The sequence below is a fragment of the Erinaceus europaeus genome, chromosome 13, assembly GCF_950295315.1.
Source record: "Erinaceus europaeus chromosome 13, mEriEur2.1, whole genome shotgun sequence".
Lineage (NCBI taxonomy): Eukaryota > Metazoa > Chordata > Mammalia > Eulipotyphla > Erinaceidae > Erinaceus > Erinaceus europaeus.
The window spans coordinates 3,918,323-3,942,457 of NC_080174.1; the positions used below are offsets into that span (position 1 = coordinate 3,918,323).

General features: G+C 57.2%; 1 long non-coding RNA gene across 1 annotated transcript in view; it reads right to left on the reverse strand.

Annotated features, from left to right (window-relative positions):
- Window positions 1-93: 93 nt before the first annotated feature.
- Window positions 94-24,135, reverse strand: part of LOC132542623 (uncharacterized) — a 28,938-nt gene continuing 4,896 nt past the window's right edge. Inside the window, exon 3 of the long non-coding RNA XR_009553593.1 lies at window positions 94-208. This is a non-coding gene — a long non-coding RNA (uncharacterized LOC132542623). The remainder of the gene's footprint in view (window positions 209-24,135) is intronic.

The window sequence follows — 24,135 nt, forward strand, 5'->3', positions numbered from 1 at the left end:
GTCTAACAGGGTTGATTCAGACGGATGGAATGCACACTTGAGGGCCGGAGCTGCACCAACCTTTTTGCAGAGGAAATCTGGGAGGAAGGGGGAGGGGCTAAGGCCACATACAAGGTGGAGCAGAAAGACAGGAACTCTCTGGGTCCTGAAAGCAGAGCTCAGGGGGAGGCGTGACAAGCAGCTCCGGGCAGCTGGCCTCCTGAGGGATCTGTAGAAAAGAAAAGCAGGGCTGTGTGTCACCTACGGAGTCACAGGATGAATTCTGAGAAGCGCGTCTCTAAGGGACCAGCTAGCCTGGTAGGGGGACACTTTAGCAAGCCTGAGGCCCTGGGTCCCAGCATGGGCCCCTCAAGGGAGCTCCATGGATGGTGGAGTCATTCTGATGTATCTCTCCTCCTGCCTCTGTCTCTTCCCCCCCTTCTCTCTTCCTCTCCCTCTTTTTTTTTTCTTTCTAGTTTTTTTAAAAATTATTTATTGGATAAATTGGGAGGGAAGAGGGAGACAGAGAGGGAGATAGGGAGAGACACCTGCAGCCCTGCTTCACCACTTTCAAAACCTTGCCCCCGCAGGTGGAACCGGGGGACTTGAACCCTTGTGTATTGTAGCATGTGCACTCAGTCAGGTGTGCCACCACCCAGCCCCTTCTCGCCCTTCTCGAAAATAAAAATGAATCAAGCCTCAACCTGGGAGGGGTGCTCAGCACAGTGTCACAGCACTCCAGACCCTGGGCTCCTTCCCAGCATCCTGCAGTGGGCTCAGAGTCCCCAGGGTAGGACAGGGCTGGGAAGGGGTGACTTTTGTAGCAGGCAGCCCTGCCCCTCCTGATCCCCCACCACAGGGGCTCCCCCAGGCCTGCCCCCAGGGCCTCTCTCAGCAAACATCTCCTCAGGAACAGGGAGCCCCTCCCTGAGTTTGCCAGCAGCCCCGCAGGCCCTGCACTGGCTGTGGGCTGGGGTGAGGCCTGGACACAGAGCCCCCCTGGCAGGGTAGGCCGCGCTCACCCTGGACACAGAGCCCCCCTGGCAGGGTAGGCGGCGCTCACCCTGGACACAGAGCCCCCCTGGCAGGGTAGGCCGCGCTCACCCTGGACACAGAGCCCCCCTGGCAGGGTAGGCCGCGCTCACCCTGGACACAGAGCCCCCCTGGCAGGGTAGGCCGCGCTCACCCTGGACACAGAGCCCCCCTGGCAGGGTAGGCCGCGCTCACCCTGGACACAGAGCCCCCCTGGCAGGGTAGGCCGCGCTCACCCTGGACACAGAGCCCCCCTGGCAGGGTAGGCCGCGCTCACCCTGGACACAGAGCCCCCCTGGCAGGGTAGGCTGCGCTCACCCTGAGTCTCTTCCTTCCCCACCCCCACTCCCCTGCCCAGGAGCTGGGCACTGCAGGGGCTTCAAGGCAGCTGCGGGGGCAGGGGGGAGGGTTGGTTGCTGTCTGCCCAACCTGGACCCTGGACTGTCCTGACCCAGCCCAGGATGCTCCCCCCGCCAACCTCTGCAGGAAACACAGGGCTGAGTTCCCTGGAGCCTACGGACTGACTGGGGCAAGAGGTCAGCACATGGAACCCCGCCCTGCAGAGGGGTGCCCTGAAGACCCCACCCCACAGACTCAGCATGGTCCCACTATGTCAGGCCCTGCCCTGCCACTCAGCTCCAGGACCCTGTGTTCCAACCCTGGCCAGGGCCTAGTAGAGCCAGAGAAGAGACACCCCAAGTTCACGAGCCCCCATGAGGCTGGCATCTCCTCCCATCTGACAGACACAAACATTTTTCCCAGCTGTGAGCCACAAGCCAGAACCAGAGCAGGCCAGACCTCTGGGGACTCAGGGGCCAGGCCAGAAACAGGGCCAGGCTGCGGCCACCCAGCGAGACCTCTGCTTCCCGTCTGGACCCTGGGGACCAACCAAAGTGCTGACTTCTGCTTGCTCTGTCCGCCTCGCTCCAGGGCCTCTCAGTCTGCAACCGCCAGCCCAGGGCTTAGGGTCCCCGGCCAGCTCCAGCCCTGCCTGCTGTCCTGTCTGTCTGTCCCCTCCGGGCTCTGGCCACAACTCATGGCTACTCCCAAGTGTCCTGTCCCCCTAGCACTACCACTGCTGTGGAGATGCTGGCCATCGCCCTGACAGGCCCCACCTAGGGTGGACAGCTCCCCAGGGCTACTCTGGAGGGGAGCCCTCTGCAGTCACCCGCATGTGCCGGTCAACACTTAGTCAAGCCTGAGGGCTGCAGGTCACACAGGCCTGAGCTGGGGGTGAGGGTGCAGACACTGTGTCCTCCCTTCTCTGAGGCAGGAGGGAGCTCTCTCTCTCTCTCTCTCTCTCTCTCTCTGTCTCTGTCTTCGAGAGAAGAGATCAAGACCAGGACATAAAGCCTGAGGGCAGCTCACCTGGCAGAGCATGAGGATGAGGATCCAGGTCCGAGCCTCGTCAGCATGTGGCCACGCCGTGAACGGTACAGTGAGGCTGTGAGGCCGTGAGGCCGCTCCTTCTCCCTCTGTCCCTGTCCCTCTCCCTCTCTCCGCCTCTGCCTATGCCTCTCCCTCCCCCTCCCCTTCTCCCTCACCCTCTCCCTCCTCCTCCCCTCTCCCTCCTCCTCCCCTCTCCCTCTGCCTCTTCCTCTGCCTCTCTCTCCCCCTCTCCCTCTCCCTCTGCCTCTCCCTCTCCCTCACCCTCACCCTCTCCCTCCTCCTCCCCTCTCCCTCTCCCTCCCTCTCCCTCCCCCTCCCCTTCTCCCTCACCCTCTCTCTCCCCCTCTCCCTCTCCCTCACCCTCTCCCTCCTCCTCCCCTCACCCTCTCTCTCCCCCTCTCCCTCTCCCTCTGCCTCTCTCTCCCTCTCCCTCTCCCCCTCCCCCTCCCCTTCTCCCTCACCCTCTCCCTCCTCCTCCCCTCTCCCTGTGCCTCTCTCTCCCCCTCTCCCTCTCCCTCCCCTTCTCCCTCACCCTCTCCCTCCTCCTCCCCTCTCCCTCTCCCTCTCCCTCTCCCTCTGCCTCTCTCTCTCCCTCTCCCTCTCCCTCTCCCCCTCCCCCTCCCCTTCTCCGTCACCCTCTCCCTCCTCCTCCCCTCTCCCTCTGCCTCTCTCTCCCCCTCTCCCTCTCCCCCTCTCTCTTTCACTTTTGCCTTCAGTGTTGTCGCTGGGCTAGGGACCAACATTATAAATCCACAGCTCCTAGAGTTCCTTTTCCATTTTTATTGGACAGGACAGAGAGAAACGGAGCTAGGAGGGGGAGACAGAGAGGGAGAGAGAAAGAGAGACACCTGCAGACCTGCTTCACCACTTGTGAAGCGACTCCCCTGCAGGTAGGGAGTAGCGGCTCGAACCCGGATGGATCCTGGGTTTAGTGCTGTGTGCACTCAACCCAGAGCGCTACCACCCAGCCCCCATTCTCCCTCTCTCTCTCTCTCTCTCTCTCTCTCTCTCTCTCTCCCTCTCTCTCTACCTTCCTCCTCCTGAGGATTTCAAACCTCCCGCAGGAGGTGTGGGAGCTTATGTGCCCACACAAGGCTGCCTTGAAGAAAAGCTGTTTTAAAGAGAATTCGAGGGCAGGGGTAGATAGCATCATGGTTCTACAAGGAGACTCTTGTGCCTGAGGCTCCAAAGTCTCAGGTTCAATTCCCAGCACCCCCATAAGCCAGAGCTGAGCAGTGCTCTGGTTAAAAAAAAAAAAGTCATATGCGTGGAGCCATCTGGTAGCTAACTTTCATCTTTTTACTTATTGAAATAAGCATCATCACCTCCAGTTTCTCCATTTTGTCCTAAAGGACAAACACACTATCAGCTTTTTCATGGCAGAGTAGTATCTCATGGAATACATATCTCATAACTTCTTTTTATAATTTTTTTATCTTTGTTTTGTTTGATAAAAACAGCCAGAAATTAAGAAGGAAGGGGATGATAGAGAGGGAGAGAGACACCTGCAACACTGCTTCACCACTTGGAAATCTTTCCCCATGAAGGTGGGGCCAGGGACTTGAACCTGGGTCCTTGCTCACTGCGATGCCTGCTCCTGACCAGGTGCAATGCCACCTGGCCCCTTATCCCATAACTTCCTTAGCTCGTCATCTGCTGGTGGACATTTAGGCTGCTTCCACTCTTTGGTGGCTGTGAATAATGCAGCTATGAACACATGGGCACACTATTATTCACAAATTAAAAGATGAAGAATAAATAAATAAGAGAATTAGACCAGGGACGAAGTCTGGTGCACAGAGGCCCTGCACCAGGTCTGTTCACCCCCAGTGCCACAGAGAACAGTCGGCAGAGTGAATACGGGCTCCCCCAGCCATTGCTGCGGGGGCTGGGGCCGGGAGGGCCCAGGGGCAGAGCTCAGGGCTGGCACAAGGGAATCCCAGCAAATGTGCAGGAGCATAGCACTGCTCTGGCCTCCCTCCAGCTGGTAGAAAGAAAGAAATTGCTTGAAAACATCTAATACGGCCCAGGGAGATGGCCCACCCAGGAGACGGCCTGCTTTGTCATGCAAGTCACCCACCTTTCCACCCAGGCCCCACCACACTGCAGGAGCTTGGGTGCTGAGGTGTCTGTCCTTCCCTCCTTCCCTCCATCCCTCCCTCTGCATTGCTCCCTGTCTCTCTCTCCTCCTGTCTTGGAAAGCTGACTCGGGGCAGTGAAGCCATTGACTGTAAAGATTACCCTGCCCAGGGACCCCCGCCAGCGTGTCCTGGAGCCTCCCCTCCCCAGAGCCCTGCCCCACTAGGGACAGACAGACACAGCCTGGGGGTGTGGGTCCACCTGCCAACACCCATGCCCAGCGGAGAAGCAATGACAGAAGCCAGAACTCCCACCTTCTGCTCCCCATAGAGAATTTTGTTAAGGGAAGATGACCAGAGGGCTCTGAAGCCCAGTTCTACTGGAAGCCTGAAGTTTAGTGACCAGGAACCCTGGTTTTTGCACCAGCACTGAGAGGGAAGAGATTCTGGAGAACACCTGAGCTAGTCAGATGCTGTTTCTCTTATCTGAGAGGGAAGAGGGAGAAGGAAGGACAACTCTGGGGTGGCTTCACTCATAAGTGGGATACAGGGAATTAAAGCTCATGAACTTGAATAAAGAATCTATATAAATATATATATATAGTCAACCCAGAACTCTGACCTGGGGAACTATGGTAGTTACCACTGGGGGCGTGGACACAGAGTTTTGAGGTTGGGAGTAGTGAGGACTTACACCTATTAGCTGGGGTGAGGGCTATTAGCTTATCATCTTGTAAGTCACTATTAAATCACTAATAAAAAAAGATACGGAATGTCCCCTGCAGTCCGGGGGCTCACAGCTAAGTCTGTGGATATAGTCTCGGGGGGGACAGAACCCCGCCTTCCAGCCCAGTGGCGCAGGCTCCGGGATGAGCCCTGATCAGATGACCACCTGCCCGTGCCAGTAGCAGCCCAGGACGGGAGGGGACAGGGCCGGGAGACTCTGTGGTGCATCTGGGGGAGGGGGGCAGGGGGCCCCAATGCTCAGGGCAGAGTCAGCAGAGTGGCAATGGTCCCACTAGAGAAATCAGCGCTCACCTGGGACCCCAGCCCTGCACTCTGCCCTCACACCCAGCCCTGCCCCAGTCCTCACACCCCAGCCCTGCACCCTGCCCTCACACCCATCCCTGCCCCAGTCCTCACACCCCAGCCCTGCACCCTGCCCTCACACCCCAGCCTTGCTCCAGCCCTCACACCCCAGCCCTGCACCCTGCCCTCACACCCCAGCCCTGCACCCTGCCCTCACACACCAGCCTGCACCCTGCCCTCACACCCCAGCCCTGCACCCAGCACTCACACCCCAGCCCTGCACCCTGCCACACACCCCAGCCCTGCACACGCCCTGACACCCCAGCCCTGCCCCCTGCCCTCACACCCCAGCCCTGCACCCTGCCCTCACACACCAGCCTGCACCCTGCCTCCCAGTAACCCCAGCCCTGCACCCTGCCCTCACACCCCAGCCCTGCACCATGCCCTCACACCTCAGCCCAGCACCCTGCCTCCCAGTAACCCCAGCCCTGCACCCTGCCCTAACACCCCAGCCCTGCCCCTGCCCTCACACCCTAGCCCTGCACCCTGCCCTCACACCCCAGCCCCTCACCCTGCCCTAACACCCCAGCTCTGCTCCTGCACTCACACCCCAGCCCTGTACCCTGCCTCCCAGTAACCCCAGCCCTGCCCCTGCACTCACACCCCAGCCCTGCCCCTGCACTCACACCCCAGCCCTGTACCCTGCCTCCCAGTAACCCCGGCCCCTCTCCTGGCCTGGGCCAGCAGCTCAGCACCCAATCAGGCTTGGGATTCTGCATCAGACATGGTCTCTCAGCAAAATGTGCCAGGGAGAGGGGTTGGGACTGAGGTCAGAGCCAGGCAGGCGGGGCCCAGTGGCCACAGGGGACAGGCCTGCCGGAGGGGGAGGGGAGACAGAGATAAACCCCAGAGGCTCCACTTATCTCTGCCTGAGACCCTTCTATCAGCACCTCTGTCCACCGTGAAGGAATCCAGGATTTGTGGGGGACAGTGCAGATAAGAGGGCCAGGGCATTCTGCCTACCTCCCCCAGCCCCCGGGCTCTCATGAGAAAGCCGGTAACAGAGAGTGTGGGTCCCGGTGCCACCCCACCCCACCCCACCCCACACCACCTGCCACGAGACAAAGGCTGCCTCCCTCCCCTCAGGGGACTGTCCGCACACAGCTGTGCGCCTACAGAACAGAGCATTCAGAGTGCAGCACTGTGTCTCCTGCCAGGCCCCTGAGGGCCCAGAGGACCCTCCTTCCTATGGCCTCAGGTTTGAGAGTTAAACCAGGCCCAGACCAGGCGCTCAGCAGGACCCAGAATGGGAGGTGTGTCCCCCAGACTTGCACACCCAACTGATCTTTAAACGGAAGAGACCGGCAGGCCAGGGGACCTCCTTTCTGGCTCCCATCCATGTGGGGTATCCTGGAGGCCAGGGAGCCTGGCCCACCAGCCCTGACACGCCTGGAGCCACCCGGCCCGGCCACCATCCCCGGCACATGACCCTCAGCTTTGGGGACAGCTGACCCTGCAGGGGCCACAGGCAAGAGCTTGCTCACACGCACCCGAAGGGGCCTTGTCCTGTCCTGGAATAAGTGACCCTCCTCTCAGTGACCCCGGGGACAGGAGAGCTGGTGGGGAAGGGGGTCGGGCGGTAGCACAGCGGGTTAAGCGCACATGGCTTGAAGCTCAAGGGCCGGCGTAAGGATCCCGGTTTGAGCCCCCGGCGGTGAAGCAGGTCTGCAGGTGTCTGTCTTTCTCTCCCCCTCTCTGTCTTCCCCTCCTCTCTCCACTACTCTCTGTCCTACTCAACAACAACGACATCAATAACAACAACAATAATAACTACAACAATAAAACAACAAGGGCAACAAAAGGGAATAAATAAATAAATATATTTTTTTAATTAGGGGGAGTCAGGCGGTAGCACAGTGGATTAAGTGCAGGTGGCACAAAGCCTAAGGACTGGCGAAAGGATCCTGGTTCAAGCCCCCGGCTCCCCACCTGCAGGGGAGTCGCTTCCCAGGCGGTGAAGCAGGTCTGCAGGTGTCTGTCTTTCTCTCCCCCTCTCTGTCTTCCCCTCCTCTCTCCATTTCTCTCTGTCCTATCCAACAACAACAACATCAGTGGCAACAATGAAAATAACGACAACAACAAGGGCCACAAAATGGGAAAACTGGCCTCTAGGTGGTCCGGGAGGTGGCGCAGTGGATAAAGCACTGGACTCTCAAGCATGAAGTTCTGAGTTCAATCCCCAGCAGCACATGTACCAGAGTGATGTCTGGTTCTTTCTCTCTCTCTCTTTTCCTATATTTCTCATAAATAAATTAATTAATTAAAAAAATGGCCTCCTAGGGAGTCGGGCGGTTAAGCACAGGTGGCTCAAAGCACAAGGATCAGCATGAGGATCCCGGTTCAAGCCCCCGGCTCCCCACCTGCAGGGGAGTCAAAGGCGGTGAAGCAGGTCTGTAGATGTCTGTCTTTCTCTCCCCCTCTCTGTCTTCCCCTCCTCTCTCCATTTCTCTCTGTCCTATCCAACAACAACATCAATAACAACAACAAAAATAACTACAACAATAAAACAACCAGAGCAACAAAAAAGGAAAATGAATAAATAAATAAATAAATAAATAAATAAATAAGATTTTTAAAAAGGCCTCCAGGAGCAGTGGATTCGTGGTGTAGGCTCCAAGTCCCAGCGATAACCCTGGAGGCAAAAAAAGAAAAAGAAAGAAAAAGAGCTAGTGAGTGCGACTGTTCTGAGTAGCCTGAAGTGTTTACAGACGGCAGGCCTGGACCTGCCCAGCCCACACACCCGGGGGGCTGGCCTGCGGGACCCACAGCCTGGGCAGGGTGGCAGGAGTCAACAGCCCCTGGGCCTGCCAGCCTGAGGCCTCGCTTCATCCTGCCCTTGGAGGAGAGGACGGGCCCACGGGCTCAGCTGTGAGGGTGGTGGAGCGGGCTTTCTGCTGGGCCGTGGTACATCCAGTTAAGCGCACACATCGCAGAGCACAAGGACCCAGGTTCAAGCCCCTGGTCCCCACCTGCAGGGGGAAGGCTTCACGAGTGGTGAAGCAGGGCTGCAGGTATCTCTCTGTCTCTTTCACATTCTCTTTTTAAAAATTTTTTTTTTTTTAGTTTTTAAAACATTATTTATTTATTACTGGATAGAGACAGAGACATTGAGAGGAGAGGAAGAGATAGAGAGTGAGAGAGACAGAGAGACACCTGCAGCCTTTCTTCGCCATTTGTGACACTTTCCCCTTGCAGGTGGGGACCAGGGGCTGGAACCTGGGTCCTCGCGCACTGTAGTGTGTGCGCTCAGCCAGGTTTGCCGCTGACTGGCCCTCCCTCTCACTCACTGTCTCCCCACCTCAGTTTCTCCCTGTCCTGTCAAAGAAAGCAAGAAAGGAAGGAAGGAAGACGGGGAAATGGCCTCCAGGAGCAGTGGATCCTAGTCGGCAGCCATAATGCTGGTGGCAACGAAATAGATTAATTAAAAAGAAGTGGTAGGAGCACCCAGTAGGGCGCACACATTCCTGACTCTGGGTTGGAGCTGTGGCCTCCCATGTGATCACCGGGCACAGCACCAGGAGGTACGGGGTGGTAGCAGGGTTTGGGTAAGGGGCCTCCCCCCCTTTCTGGAGCTCTGTCCACTCTCTTTCCCCCACCCCCAAGTGCAAGAACAGTGAGCTAGGCCCAGAGTTCACTCAGCTCCACGGGCAGCTGGGTTCACTCCCTAGCACCTCATGGAAGGCACCCAGGTGACAGGGGTAGCTCATGGTGGGTGCAGGTGAGGGCCCACGCTCCGTCTCTGCGTGGGCTGAGTCTCCCATCAGGACGTGAAGGTGAGTGAAGGTGAGTGGCTGAACCCCAGATCTTCAGGGAGAAGCACGGGGTGGGGGGTGTTGGGGACAGCAGAGGAGTCCCTGGCGGAGACGGGGAGTGACAGGGGGAGAGGAAGGGAGAGCTGTCTCCCTGGGCTGCTCTGCCCCAGGTCTGTGGGGTGGGGACATGGGGACATGGGGGAGGCATTGGGACCCACCAGAGGGCCACCAGCCTCCCATCTGCACCTGAGCACCCTGCTCTCAGCAGCCCCCAGGGTCCTCACTCCCTAGTGACTGGGGCTCAGAGCACCACCTCTGGTGAGGGCAGATGCCACACTCTCCTGCCCCTCCAGCCCCAACCCCAGCAGACACACAGGCTAGCCACCCCGCCCACTTCCAGAAAAGCCGGTTCAGTCCGTCTACACCCCAGACTTCAGGGACAAGGTGGGCAGACCGGGCGGCCAGAGGGAGGCTCCTCAGTCTGTCCAGCCTAAAAGAGGGAGGGGGACCTGGGGTCTGGCTCCTGGGATGTGAGTGGGGTGCACACGTAACCCGGCACAAGGGGAGAAGCCCACCCCTGTAGCCTCAGGCTCCCCGGGGTCCCCCAGGAGCAGAGCTGGAGACCCAGCATGCAACCCTTCCCCCTCACCCCCACTGGGGGTGCCCAGTGTGTGCGTGTGGGCTCCTGGGGGCTTAGAGCAGCACCCAGCCAGCAGAAAGTGCACCCAGTGAAGTGTACACATCACAGTGAACAGAGTTCAAGCCCCCGTCCCCACCTGCAGGGGGAAAGCTTCACAAGTGGTGAAGCAGGTCTGCAGGGGTCTCTCTGTCTCTCTCCCTCTCTATCTCTCCCTCCCTCTCCATCTCTCTCGGTCTCTAGCCAATAAATAATAAATACATAATTTTTTTAATAATTAAAAGAGTAGATAGGAGGAGGGACTGGCAAGAGCTCCCTCACCTGCTACAGCATGTGTCTTAGCATGTGCCGGACCCTACAGTCAAGCCCCAGCACCACATAGGAGTGCCAAGGTGCCAGGGAATGGTGGAGCAGTGCTGTGGAGTCCTTCCTCCCTCTGTGCCTCTTGCACAAGAGACTCCCCCAAACCCCAGTAAAAATAAACAATTTAAAGTGATATAAAAAATTATGGGCGGGGTGGGTGGGTGGGGAGAATACAGGTCCAAGAAGGATGACAGAGGACCTAGTGGGGGTTGTATTGTTATATGGGAAACTGGGGAATGTGATGCATGTACAAACTATTGTATTTACTGTTGAATGTAAAACATTAATTCCCCAATAAAGAAATTTTTAAAAATTATGGGCAGGGGGAGACAGCATCGTGGTTCTGCAAAGAGACTCTCATGTCTGAGGCACCAAAGTCCCAGGTTCAATCCCCCGCACCACCATAAGCCAGAGCTGAGCAGTGCTCTGGTAAAAAATAAATAAAATAAAATAAAATAAATGTATCTTGGTGTCATATAAATGGGTTTCATGGCTCCTGAGTCAACATGTCCATTTTCTTTCTCAGAGAGAGACACAGAGAGTGAGAGAGTGGGAGCTTGGTGCCTGCTGTGTGGAGCCAGGGTCAAAGCTACATGCAAGGCCGGGGGAGGGGGTGGGCAGTGGTTCCCCCAGTTAAGCATACGTAGTACAAAGTGCAAGGACCCCCTCAAGGATCCAGGTTCGAGCCCCCCCCCCCCCCCGGCTCTCCACTTGCAGGGGAGATGCTTCACAAGTGGTGAAGCAGGTCTGCAGATGTCTCTCTCTCTCTCTCTCTCCCTCTCTATCTCCTCCTCCTCTCTCAATTTCTCTCTGTCCTACCCAATAAAATGGAAAAAAATGGTCGCCATGAGCAGTGGATTTGTAGTGCCGTAACCCCGGAGGCAAATAAACAAATAAACGCAGAGCTGGGAGGACTGGCAGCCTACTGGGTGAGGTTCCCCTGCAGTGAGCAGACCCCCCCTCCGTCCCCCCAGTGAAGGCACAGGCGGTGACCCAGATCTGAGCAGTCACCGGATCTCCAGTGTGTCCTGGGCCAGATGGGCCGCCTTTGTCCAGGGCTCAGAGTGACGCTGGGAGCCTCAGCCACACCCCTGCGCCCGCCAGCTCTGCCCTGTGTCACGGAGCCTCCTGCCCCCCTCCTGGGGCCCCGCCTCCCCTCAGCCCTTCCAGACCTTTCTGCCCCAGGCAGGACCCTCTCTCCTTTCTGGTGTTTCCATGTTTTCAGTGGCTTCCTGGACCCCAGCGTCCCAGCTCACACGCCCACATGCAGATGAAACACCACGCTCTCTGCCGCCCCTCTGGCCTGGCACACCCAGGCCTGGCATGCTTCCCACACCTGCCCGTCTCACCTCAGCGGATCTCACCTCAGCCTCCCCAAGCCCCAAACCTCCCAGAGCTGGAGAGGGAACACTCTGTCTGTCCATCAGGGTGAGAAGCACTGAGACCCCCCCAGCCCCCAGGGCCTCTGCAAGGGGAAGGCTTGTACGTACAGCAGAAAACTCCCCCCTTATCCCCCAACTCCCCCAACTCTCATCCCAGCATCTTTGTGGAGTGTCAGCACACACAGCAGAGAGTGTACGATCTCTCTCCTTACCCCTCTCTCTCAATTTCTCCCTCTTTCTCTCTCCTCCTTCCTCCTCTCCTCTCCCACCTCGTATCCCAGCACCTTCATGGGTATCAGCACACACAGCAGGGAGCTCTCTTTCTCTCTCCCTCCTCCCTCACCTTCTCCCTCTCCCAACCCCTCTGCAACCTTCTCTGTCCCTCTCACTCCTGCACCCCTTGGGCAAGCTCCCCCAGACAGCAGGGGAGGGAGCTGAGCCCCCACAGCACAGAGCTAAGGAGGCATTTTCAGGGGGTACCTACAGCTGGAGGGGGCACTCGGCCTCCCCTGCAGGACAGCAGGGATGAGGGAGGTGCCGCCTGGCTTAGCCTCCCCTTAGCTGGGTCAGCGCCAGCACAACCGGCTACCCACTGGGCCTCCCCACATCACACATCCTTCTGACAGGATTGAGAGGTGGGGGGACCAGTGCCCAGGACAGACCGGAGGACTGATCTGAAACTGTGACAAACAGCTCTTCATTCCAGCCCCCTCCCCTGCATCCGCCCAAGGGGGTGGCGTCTGACTGGACAGGGCTCTGACCCTGCCCCCCGCCACGTCCACCCAAGAGGTGTGAGGTCTGACTGAACACGTTTTCTTCTCAGCTGCAGGAAGCTCTGCTCTGGGCTGGCCGTGGTGGTACTGTCCCCGGCACTCAAGTGCTTACTGGGCTGGCCGTGGTACTGTCCCTAGCACTCACGTGCTTACTGGGCCTCACAACACTCTGTCCTTGTCCACATCTGAGGGGCCTGAGCACTGAGGGCCTGAAACCTTTGGGGACTGTGACTTAGACACAGCACAGGGACTCCCAGGGACCCTGCTGCCCCTTCTCCCCCAGAACCTAGACTCAGCCACCCATCTGTTCACCCATCTGTCCATCTCTCCACTGGTCCATCTAGATATATCTCAAGGGACACGTGTCCATCCATCCACCCATCCACTCATCCATGCCTCCACCCCTCTGCTGATGTGCTCATACTGTGCACACATCCAGCTATCCTTCCATCTGTCCTACCGCTGACTCATCTGTCCGTCTGTCCATTCACACTCTAATGCATCCATCCATTCATCCAGACGACCACCTGTCACCTACCCCTGCTCACCTGCCACCCAGTCTCCTCACCCAGCTGCCCAGTGCTGCACTCGCCCACATGCCGCACATCCAGTCAGACATTCCTCCATTCAAGCATCCTGCTTTCTGTCCTGCCATCCACACACTCATCTACCATGTATCCACCTGCCTACCCACCAATCCATCCGTCTACTCAGTCTACCCGTCCATCCATCCATCCATCCATGTACCCATTCACTCTACTGTCTGTCCACCTGTCCATTCTTGAACCATCATCCATCCATCCATCCACCCATCCATCCATCCATCCATCCATCCATCCATCCATCCATCCATCCACTCACTGAATCTTTCACCCACCCATCCATCGATTTATCCATCCATCTACCCAACTCATGAGCTCACCCAACTGCCAGTCCATCTGTCCATCTTCTGTGAATCTCTCCATTACAGGTCACTGGATCCACAACATTCCAAATGAAGTGGTGAGGAGGAGGAAGAGAGGAAGGACTGTGTGTATATATATTTTGGTTTTGGTTGGTTTGGGTTTTGTTGTTGGTTGGTTGGTTTTCCCAGAGTCCTGCTCAGCTCTAGCTGATGGTGATGCTGAGGATTGAACCTGGGACCTCAGAGCCTTACGCAGGGGAGTTCTTTTGCAGAACCAGCTTGTCTCCCCAGCCTCCTCCTTTTTCTCTTCCCCCTCCCCCCTCCTCCTTCTCCTCCTCTTTCCCCTTCTTCTCCTTCTTTTCCTTCTTCATTATTATTATTATTATTATTATTTTCCCTAGAGCCCTGCTCAGCTCTGGCTGATGGTGATGGTGATGGTGGTGCTAGGGATTGAACTGGGGACCTTAGAGCCTCAGGCATGAAAGTCACTTGAAGAACTATCATGCTGTCTTCCTGCCCTGATGTTCCAGACATCAAAGTACACGGGTGGAGCTAGCGGGACACAGAAGACAGGTCTGATGCCCAGGAGGTGTCCCAGACACACCCGTGGCTGGCGTCACCCAGCCCATCTCTGGCTGTCCTGACCCCCCCTCCACCCAAGCTTGGCCCTGGTGCTGGACACCCTGCACTTTTGCCAACCCCTCACCCACATTCCCGGGAGGGGCTGGCTGGATTTTCTGTGACAAGTCACCCAGCCAGAGTGACAGGCTGGCATACTGGTAGATTCGTGAAGTGATACCCAGCCTCTCCTGCTCCTCCCTCCCTGAGCTTGGCAGCTGCCCGTCCAACAGGTAAAACTCTTTTGGGCATTTCTGCAGTCTCCATCACAGACCCACGAGCTCTTCTGCTCCTGGCACCAAGGACACACACCCAAGAGTGGACATCAGGTCTGCGGGGCCGGGAGAGCAGACGGCAACGCAGGTGGCACAGCCGTGGGGCAGAGCAAGCGGCCCTAGCAGGTGCGGCCGTGGTCCCAGCAGGCCCTGCAGACCTCTGTTGACCCCCTGTTATTGTTTGCTTCCAGGGTTATCACTGGAGCTTGGTGTCAACACTCCAAATCCACTGCTTCCAGTGGCCTTTTTTAAATTTTTATTTTATTAAATACTACAGAGAGCAATTGAGAGGGGAGGGGAAGACAGAGAGGCAGAGAAACAGAGAGACACCTGCAGACCTGCTTCACCACTTGTGAAGCGACCCCCTTGCAGGTGAGGAGCCCGGATACTTTTATTAGTACTTGTGCTCAGTACTATGTGCGCTTAACCAGGTACACCACTGCCCGGCCATCTTGGCCCCATGTCTTCCCTGCAGGACATCTGCCAGCAGCTGCTGGGAACATATGGGTGCCCAGAGCTCACAACTCGGCCGCTGTATGAGGACAGCACATCTCAATGTGGGTGGGCCCTGGGAAGGAGCTCACCCAGGAGACACACGCCTCCCCCCGTGCAAGCCGGGTTCAGGCCCCAGCTGCCTGGACAGCACCCAGGGAGCCTTGAGTCCCACCGTTGGCCCTGAATAGATCCGAGCCCTCATCTCTCTCTACCTCCACCAGCCGTCTCAGCTACCTGGTGACCACAGGCAGTGTCACTGCCTCCATCAGACATCCAGGAAGAGCCATGTGGGTGTCCTTACTGCCTCCACTCCATGCATCCATGGCGTCTGTCCCCTGGGTGGCTGTCCCCTGGGTGGCTGCCGCAAGGAGGGGCAGGACAGCTCTTAGCCCAAGGTTGTCCAAGTTGAAACACCAAGTGGTAGGCGTGCAGGCGGTGAGCACCCCATGAAACACACACACGCTGCCAAGCTCAAGCCGCCCATCCCCACCTGCAGGGGGGATGCTTCACGAGTGGTAAAGTTGGGTTGCAGGGATCTCTCTCTCTCTCTCTCTCTCTCTCTCTCTCTCTCTATCTCCTCTCCCCTCTCATCCTCTCCCTACCCTATCAAATAAAATAGAAAGGAAGGAAGGAAGAAAGGAAGGAAGGAAGGAAGGAAGGAAGGAAGGAAGGAAGGGAGAGAAAGGGCAAAACATTGCCATAGGGAGTGGTGAACCCATTCAACCAATCTTAATGCCGACTCTGAGCTCCAGCAATAACCCTGGTGTTAATGGGGGGTGGAGAGAGTGAGAGAGAAGGAAGGAAGGAAGGAAGGAAGGAAGGAAGGAAAGAGGGCGCCGGGCAGTGGCACAGCAGGTTAAGCACACTTGTCTCAAAGCTCAAGGACCAGCATAAAGATCCTGGTTTGAGGCCCACCCCCCACTCCACCTCCTCCCGGCTCCCCACCTGCAGGGGAGTCGCTTCCCAGGCGGTGCAGCAGGTCTGCAGGTGTCTGTCTTTCTCTCCCCCTCTCTGTCTTCCCCTCCTCTCTCCATTTCTCTGTGTCCTATCCAACAATGATGACATCAATAATAACAATAACTATAACAATAAAATAAGGGCAAAAAAGGGGAATAAATAAATAAATATTTTTAAAAAGGAAGAAAGGAAGGAAAGAGATAAAAGGGAGAAGAGGGAAGGGAAGTGAAGGCAAGAGGAGGGGAGAGAAGGGGAAGGAAGGGGAGGGCAGGGGAGGGGAGGGGAAGGGAGCAGAGAGAAAAGTTGAGTGACACAAGTGGCTCTGTCCCTCTCTATCCCCTCACCCTTGCTCCATGGCCCCCTGAGGCCCTGTCCACCAGGACCTGCTCTGCTCTCATCCCTCTGTTCTGGGTCCCGTGCACACTCACGTGGTCCCTGCACCTTGAGGCTCCAGATGGCAGTGGCTGCCAGTGAGGCTGAGCAGGGAGCCTCTGCCCAGTGTCACAGAAAGCCCCACAGGCACCCTCATAGCAGCGAAGCCTGTCATTGGCTGACCCCAGCACAAGACAGAGGCCAGGGTCACACCTCACCTGCCCCCCAGCCCAGGACAGAGGCCAGGGTCACACCTCACCTGCCCCCCAGCCCAGGACAGAGGCCAGGGTCACACCTCACCTGCCCCCCCAGCCCAAGACAGAGGCCAGGGTCACACCTCACCTGCCCCCCAGCCCAGGACAGAGGCCAGGGTCACACCTCACCTGCCCCCCAGCCCAGGACAGAGGCCAGGGTCACACCTCACCTGCCCCCCAGCCCAGGACAGAGGCCAGGGTCACACCTCACCTGCCCCCCCAGCCCCCCAAGGCAGAGTATTCACACAGGTAGGAACAGAGGGAGCGAGCAGGAGAGGGGAGCCTGGGAGCTGAGTCTCCCCAGCCACTGGGCTGCCCTGGGCCTGGTGCCAGGTCCCTCCAAAGCAGAGCTCTCAGGCCCTGCCCCCTGGGTGACCTCATGGGCCGACATGGGGGGGGGGCAGGAGAAGGGTGGGGATTGCTTCCCTGACCTCAGAGTCACACAGAAACTCTCTGGGGTCTGACCCGCATACTTCCCTGTTCTTCGGAGACACTGGTTTCTGGGTGACGCCACCCGTGCCTTGGAATTCTGGCTCCGTGCCCGGCTGTGCTTGAGGGTGTAGCCAACATGCCTGCTCCCCCTGGGGAGAGCAGGTCAGAGAAGAGGCCCAGCTACGCGGCGGACAGATAGTATCCTGGACGCCTTGTCCTGGGAGCCACCTAGAACCCCACGGCAGGAGGCCGTCTGACAGCACTAGTACAACCCGGCCCAGACTGGACTGTGGCTGCCAGGCTCCCTGGACCAGGCACGATCTGAACTCGTGGGGGGTGGGTCTCACGGTCCCCAGGCTGCTGTCGACTAACCGGCTGGCATTTACAAGCAGGGTTGGGACTCCAGAGGGTGACTCTCGCCCCAGCAACACCCCTCCAAAGCAGGTCAGGGCAGCCAGCACCCACCTGGCACGCTCTGCTCCCAGCAGGAGTCTCTTTCCCCGTGAGGCTCCATGTGCTCCCTGACCTCTTGTCAGAAACCCAGGGCCGTGGCCCAGGAGGTAGCACGGCAGATAAAGCACTGGACTCTCAAGCAGGAGGTCCTGAGTTCTATCCCAGGCAGCACATGTGCCAGACTGATGTCTGCTTCTTTCTCCCTCTCTCCTCCTGTCTTTCTCATTCGTAAAGAAATAAAATCTTTTCAGGAAAGAATCAGGCACAAGCACCTTACACATCCCATCACCTGTGTCTGAGGGCAGCTCAGGGAGAGCAGCACCCTCCCCCCCCTGCCCCCTGCACCCTCCCCCTGCAGCAGCCAGGAGCAGGCCCAGGTCAGGCCCAGAAGCCCAGTGTGTCTGCACGTCCTGCCCCGGCTCCCTCCCTCCCTGACTGCAAAGGCCTCAACATGCAGATGGAGGCAGAGGGGACCCTGGAGACAGAGGCTGAAGCTCATCCCTGAGGGTCCTGCCTTCCCTGAAGGGACCAGAGAGCTGGGGGACCAGGGTCTCTCTCTCTCTCTCTCTCTCCATCCCCTGAGGATCCTGCCTTCCCCCAGAAGGAACTAAAAAGCTGGGGGACCAGGAGTTGGTGTCTCTCTCTCCATCCTGAGTGCCCTGGCCTTCCCCAGAAGGGAGAAGCTGGGAGATCAGGGGCTGGGCTCTCTCTTTCTCTCTCTCTCTCTCTCTCTCTCTCTCTCTCTCTCTCTCTCTCTCCCTCCCTCCCTCCCTCCCAGGATCCTGCCTTCCCCAGAAGGGACCAGAGAGCTGGGGGACCAGGGGCTGGGGTCTCTCTCTCTCTCTCTTTCTCTCTCTCTCTCTCCATCCCCTGAGGGTCCTGCCTTCCCTGAAGAGACCAGAAAGCTGGGAGACCAGGGGCTGGGGTCTCTCTCTCTCTCTCTCTCTCTCTCTCTCCATCCCCTGAGGATCCTGCCTTCCCCCAGAAGGAACTAAAAAGCTGGGGGACCAGGAGTTGGTGTCTCTCTCTCCATCCTGAGTGCCCTGGCCTTCCCCAGAAGGGAGAAGCTGGGAGATCAGGGGCTGGGCTCTCTCTTTCTCTCTTTCTCTCTCTCTCTCTCTCTCTCTCTCTCCCTCCCTCCCTCCCTCCCTCCCAGGATCCTGCCTTCCCCAGAAGGGACCAGAGAGCTGGGGGACCAGGGGCTGGGGTCTCTCTCTCTCTCTTTCTCTCTCTCTCTCTCCATCCCCTGAGGGTCCTGCCTTCCCTGAAGAGACCAGAAAGCTGGGAGACCAGGGGCTGGGGTCTCTCTCTCTCTCCATCCCCTGAGGATCCTGCCTTCCCCCAGAAGGAACTAAAAAGCTGGGGGACCAGGAGTTGGTGTCTCTCTCTCCATCCTGAGTGCCCTGGCCTTCCCCAGAAGGGAGAAGCTGGGAGATCAGGGGCTGGGCTCTCTCTTTCTTTCTCTCTCTCTCTCTCTCCCTCCCTCCCTCCCTCCCTCCCTCCCAGGATCCTGCCTTCCCCCAGAAGGGACTAGAAAGCTGGGGGACCAGGAGTTGGTGTCTCTCTCTCCATCCTGAGTGCCCTGACCTTCCCCAGAAGGGAGAAGCTGGGAGACCAGGGGCTGGGGACTGACTCTCTCTCTCCATCCTGAGTGTCCTGGCCTTCCCCAGAAGGGACTAGAAAACTGGAAGACCAGAGGCTGGGGCGTCTCTCTCTCTCTCTCACTCTCATCTGCAAGCTTGTACCTTCTTCTTTTCTTTTTTTTTTTACCCCGTGGTGGTGCACGGGATTGAACCTGGGACTTTGGAGCCTCAGGCATGAGAGTCTCTTTGCGTCACCATTATACTATCTACCCCCGCCTCTTCTCCTTTCCTGTCCTTCCTTCCTCCCAGTCAGTGCTCATCTTCTCCCTGAAACTTGACTGTCTCTCTCTGTGATTCCTCCATGGAGGAGTCAGTCTGGAGCCCCCGGGAGGGAGCTGGGGAGCAGCCCCTGTTAGCACCCCTCCCCCTCAACACTCTTCCTGCCTGACCCAGGCCACGTGCACACGGCCTGCCAGGTTCCCGAGGGCTGTGCCCCTGCTGTCACTGCAGCTTCCGGTCTCATTCCAGCCCTTCCTTCCCAGAGCTTGGCTTGGTTTTGTTTGTTTAGCTTTTGACCACAGAGCTGCCATTGCAGGGCCTCAAGCCCCAGGCCTTTCACACATGAGTTCTGTGTGTCATCTCCCCGGGGCCTGAGCACACGTGGCTTCTCTGATCCACTCTGTTCATTCATGTCCCCTCAGAGTCAGTCCTGGAGGGACCACAGCCAGTATTTTGAAGACGCCATCAAACTGAGCAGCAAGGGGGCCATGGAGTGGTGACTCACCTGGTTGAATGCACATGCTATCATGCACAAGGACCCAGGTTCAAACCCCTGCTCCCCCCCTGAGGGGGGGGTGCAGCTTCACAAGTGGTGGAACAGGTCTGCAGGTGTCTCTCTGTCTCTCCTTCCCTCCCTACCTCCCCTTCCTCTCATTTTCTCTCTGTTCTATCAAATAAACAAATAAAGTTTAAAAAATGGGAGGGACAGACAGACACAGGCTGGGGGTGTGGATCCACCTGCCAACGCCCATTTCTAGCAGAGAAGCAATGACAGACGCCAGGACTCCCACCTTCTGCTCCCCACAAAGATCTTTGGTCCATCCTCCCAGAGGGATAAAGAATAGGGAAGTTTCCAGTAGAGAGGATGGGACAGGGAACTCTGGTAGTCGGAACCGTGTGGAATTGTACCCCTGTGATATTACAATCTTGTCAATCATTAGGAAGTCGCTAATTTTAAAAAATGGCTCAGGGGGCACTGGGGATCCATCTGGAAACTAGAGGGCACAAGGCCAACAACACTCTGTTCTGTGAGCTGTGAGCGCTGCTTGAGTCGCCACTACCACTGGTTTCCGGGGCCATTTGATGCCTGCTGGCCTCCCAATTTAGGGAGGTGTCCCCCAGGGCCCAGGCTGCATCCAGTCTGTCCCTCCAGCCCTGTCCCTGCAGACTGGCCCCTGGCCCTGACCACCACCTTCATGCAGAGGACTGGCTGGCAGTCAACGCCCTGCCACCTCCGAACAGCTGACCTTGTCCTGAAGCAGTGACAGTGGACCAGACCCAACAGAACTGCCTTTGTCTGCAGACTTGTCAAAAAATTGTTTCCATGCTGTCTTTTTTTTAAAATTTATTTATTTTCCCTTTTGTTGCCCTTGTTGTCTTGTTATTGTTGTTGTAGTCATTATTGCTGTTGTTACTGATGTCATCATTGTTGGACAGGACAGAGAGACATGGAGAGAGGAGGGGAAGACAGAGAGGGGGAGAGAAAGACAGACCCCTGCAGACCTGCTTCACCGCCTGTGAAGCGACTCCCCTGCAGGTGGGGAGCCGGGGGCTCGAACCAGGATCTTTGAACTTTGTGCCACATGCGCTTAACCCTCTGCGCTACCACCCGACTCCCTCCATGTTGCATTAAGATGTCTTTATTTTAATATTTTGTGTGTGTGTGTGTGTGTGTGTTTAAAATATATTTTGGGGCCAGGTGTTGGCACACCTGGTTGAGCACACGTTACAATGAACAAGGATCCAAGTTTGAGCCCCCAGTCCCCACCTGCAGGAAGAAAACTTCACGTGTGGTGAAGCAGGGCTACAAGTGTCTCTCTGTCTCTCTCTCTCTCTTCCTCTCTATCTTCCCTTCACTCTCAATTTCTGGCTATTTCTATCCAATAAATAAAGATAATAAAAATTTTTAATGAAACTATAAAAATGTATTTTTATTTATCTTAATAGAGAACATGAGAGAGTGAGAGAGAGACTGTTTTAGCACCTGTGAAGCTTTCTCCCTGCAGGTGAGGACCGGGGACTTGAACCTGAGTCTTGATGTACTGTAATGTGTGAACTTAACCAGGTGTGCCACCACCCACAGCCCCACTCCCACTTTATTTATTTTTATTTTTGAATATTTGTTTATTTTCCCTTTTGTTGCCTTTGTTGTTTTTTATTATTGTTGTAATTGATGTCATCATTGTTGGATAGGACAGAGAGAAATGGAGAGAGGAGGGGAAGACAGAGAGGGGGAAAGAAAGACAGACACCTGCAGACCTGCTTCACCGCCTGTGAAGCGACTCCTCAGCAGATGGGGAGCCGGGGGCTTGAACTGGGATCCTTGGTCTTTGCGCTTAGCGCCACCTGTGTTTAACCCACTGCGCTACCGCCCGACTCCTTTATTTATTTTTATGAAAGAGACACAGAGAGGCCAGAGCCCTGGCATTTGGCGGTGGTGGGGATTGAATCTGGGGCCTCTGGGGGTCTTAGGCAGAAAAGTCTTGTGCACTGCCTCCTAGCTATCTCCCTGGTTCTGTTTTCATCACTGCATATTGTTTGTCTGTTTGTTTGTTGCCAGTAGGGGGTTGGAGCCGGCTTTAAGGATCCAGCTCACCCAGCAGCCATTTCCCCTTCTTCTTTTCTTTCTATTTTATTATCTAGGACAGAGAGAAATTGAGAGGGGATAGGGAGATAGGGACAGAGACAGAGAGACACCTGCAGCCCTGCTTCACCACTCTTGAAGCTTTTCCCCCTGCGGGGGCTTGAACCTGGGTCCCTATACATGGTAATGTGAGCATCCAGCCAGGTGTGCCACTGCCTGGCCACCATATTATTTTATTTTTAAAGGATTTATTCATTTTAAGGGCTTTTCTAATTTTTTAGAATTATCTTTATTGATTGATTGGATAGAAACAGCCAGATATTGAAAGAGAAGGGGGGAAGAGAGAGAGACAGAGACACCTGCAGCCCTGTTTCACCACTCAAGAAGTTTTCCCCTTGCAGGCTGGAAGCCGGGCCTTGAACCCAGGTCCTTGCACATGGTAATGTGTACACTCAACCCCAAGGCCACACCTGTCTCCCCAGATGCTACCTGGCCGGGTTCCTCCTCCACCCAGGAAAGCAGAAGCTGCTCACTGCTGGCACTGTGGGTCCCCAAACTGCCGGCAGGTGTAGAGACAGCTGTAAGGAGACACCTGCCAGCCCACCCCTCTCCGCCCCACTTCCTTGTCACCTGCTTGTAGCCCCCACCCTGTAAAAGCTGCCCCCTGGCCCCTTCCTGTTGCCCCAATGCCCACAGCACAGACAGGACTGCAGGTGCCCTCCACAGAGTTGACGGCCCAGAAGACCGCTGTCTGCTGAGGACACGACCCACCTGGTTATCAGGGCCGGACTCAGGAATGTTCTGGATGATGGTTCTGGAAGGTGGGTAGGTGCAGGCTGAGGGAGCCCAGTGAGCAGAGGGACACTACGGGGGCTCAGGCCTTTCTGTGGCCTTGGGGATGGGCCATGGGGGAGGGCCTCTGGGCTGGGGAGGGGACATCAGAGCCAGTGGCTAGGCAGAGGGTCATCTGATTCCCAGGGCCCTTGCCACACCACACACACACACACACACACACACACACACACACACACACGCCAGGCAGGACAAAAGCAAGGCCCACAGGTTCCAGGGAAGAGCCCCAGGCCCGGGCAGGAAGACAGGCTTGCCGCCGGGGTCGTAGGCACGGCCTCCCAGAAACCCAGGGCCAGGCACCCACAGACAGGCAGGCGGCTGACATCCCGGGAGACAGCTTCCTCGCTCCCAAGGGCCCGGGTGTGGCCTGGCCGGCCTGTGCTCTGTGCTGACCTCCTCCCTCAGAGACCTCACAGAGATGGGTGGGGAGAGGGAGGAAGCAAAGAAGAAGGGAGAGAAGGAGGAATAGGAAGATGAAAAGGATCAAAGGAGGCAATGGAGGAAGGAAGAGACTGGAAGGGAGGGGAGAAAAGAAGGAAATAAAGGAAGAAGGGAGGGCTGGGGAGACAGCACAGCAGGTCTGCAAAAGTCTCTCTGCCTGAGGCTCTGAGGTCCCAGGTTCAGTCCCCAGCACCCCATCAGCCAGAGGGAGCAGGGCTCTGGAATAAATAAAGTTAGGAGAGAAGGAAGGGAGGAAGGAAGGAAGGAAGGGAGGAAGGGAGGGAGGAAGGGAGGGAGGGAGGGAGGGAGGGAGGAAGGAAGGAAGGGAGGGAGGGAGGGAGGGAGGGAGGAAGGAAGGAAGGGAGGGAGGGAGGGAGGGAGGAAGGAAGGAAGGAAGGAAGGAAGGAAGGAAGGAAGGAAGGGAGGAAGGAAGGAAGGAAGGGAGGAAGGGAGGAAGGAAGGAAGGAAGGAAGGAAGGAAGGAGGAAGGGAGGGAGGGAGGGAGGGAGGAAGGAAGGAAGGAAGGGAGGAAGGGAGGAAGGGAGGGAGGGAGGGAGGGAGGGAGGAAGGAAGGAAGGGAGGAAGGGAGGGAGGAAGGAAGGAAGGGAGGAAGGAAGGAAGGAAGGGAGGAAGGGAGGAAGGGAGGAAGGAAGGAAGGAAGGGAGGGAGGAAGGAAGGGAGGGAGGGAGGAAGGAAGGGAGGGAGGAAGGAAGGAAGGGAGGAAGGAAGGAAGGGAGGAAGGAAGGAAGGGAGGAGGGAGGGAGGAAGGGAGGGAGGAAGGAAGGAAGGGAGGAGGGAGGGAGGGAGGAAGGAAGGAAGGGAGGGAGGGAGGGAGGGAGGAAGGAAGGAAGGAAGGGAGGGAGGGAGGGAGGAAGGGAGGGAGGGAGGAAGGAAGGGAGGGAGGGAGGGAGGGAGGAAGGAAGGAAGGAAGGGAGGGAGGGAGGGAGGAAGGAAGGGAGGGAGGAAGGAAGGAAGGAAGGGAGGAAGGGAGGGAGGGAGGGAGGAAGGAAGGAAGGAAGGAAGGGAGGGAGGAAGGAAGGGAGGGAGGAAGGAAGGAAGGAAGGGAGGAAGGGAGGAAGGAAGGAAGGAAGGAAGGGAGGAAGGGAGGGAGGGAGGAAGGAAGGAAGGAAGGAAGGAAGGGAGGGAGGAAGGGAGGGAGGAAG